Below are 1637 nucleotides of genomic sequence, written 5' to 3'. Positions count from 1 at the left end.
ATTCTTTAAAACAATAATAATAATGGTAATAATAATAATAATAACAATAATAATAATAATAATAATAATAATAATAATAATAATAATAATGTATAATAATAATAATAATAATAATAATAATAAAACTAATAATAATAATAATAATAATAATAATAATAATAATAATAATACCACAACAACAACAACAACAACAACTACTACTACTACTACTACTACTACTACTACTACTACTACTACTACTACTACTACTACTACTACTACTACCTCCACTACTACTACTACGTACTACTACTACTACTACTACTACTACTACTACTACTACTACTACTACTACTACTACTACTACTACTACTACTACTACTACAACTACTACTACTACTACTACTACTACTACTACTACTACTACCTCCACCACCACTACTACTACTACTACTACTACTACAACAACTACTACTACTACTAATAATAATAATGATAATAATAATAAATAATAATAATAATAATAATAATAATAATAATAATATATAATAATAATAATAATAATAATAATAATAATAATAATAATAATAATAATAATAATAATAATAAAATAATAATAATAATAATAATAATAATAATAATAATAATAATAATATAATAATAATAATAATAATAATAATAATATAATAATAATAATAATAATAATAATAAGAAGAAGAAGAAGAAGAAGAAGAAGAAGAAGAAGAAGACTCTTATGTTTGGTGGATATAATTAATTCCTTCTCTTGATCCGGCAACTTGAGCTGTTTTAATAGTAAATGGAAGGAGCGCATTGGGGAAAAGTTCGAAATTGAAAATTCTGCAGTTTAAGATTCTTATCAAATGTATTCTTTTTTACAATGGTTAATGATTTGACATTAAGATTTATCATTGTGGTCATGCTATCACCATGCGTCAACATCTATTTTTAGTAATACCTGGTGAGTGCCGGAGAATCAAATATTCTCGAACTCCAACGCTTTTTAAACAAAGGATAATAAGGACGCCTCATATATATATATATATAATATATATATATATATATATATATATATATATATATATATATATATATATATAAAACAAAAACACAACAATCTACTTTCACTTCCACTTCTTGATGAGAGCTATCGCTTGAAACAATGTTGTAGAAGTTAAATTATCATAATTATACTTGAAATGTGTGTGTGTGTGTGTGTGTGTGTGTGTGTGTGTGTGTATACATTCATACACACGTACTTTTTAGGGGGGGGGGGGGTTACTATGCTATAATATAAAAAGGTTTTCCCCAAAATTTAAGGGGTGTAATAATATTTATTTCTGATCATCACACGCAACTTATGTAAATCCAGCTCCGACACTGCCTATTAATTATGTACCGATTGTTCTAACAAAGCCAACGATAGAGACGGTCTGAATTCATAGTAGGTGGACACGATGTCTTGATTTACATTATTGGGGAGGTTGCCTCTGTCTTAGCTTTGGCAGGAATAAACATACTCTCTCTCACACACACACATACACACACACACCACTCACTCACTCACTCACTCACTCTCTCTATCTATATATCTCTCTTTCTCCTCTCTCTCTCTCTCTTCTCTCTCTCTCCTCTCTCTC

The sequence above is a fragment of the Berghia stephanieae genome, chromosome 5 (genome assembly GCF_034508935.2).
Source record: "Berghia stephanieae isolate SIO BIC M18660-M18661 chromosome 5, UCSD_Bste_1.3, whole genome shotgun sequence".
Lineage (NCBI taxonomy): Eukaryota > Metazoa > Mollusca > Gastropoda > Nudibranchia > Aeolidiidae > Berghia > Berghia stephanieae.
This window is presented reverse-complemented; position numbering follows the sequence as displayed.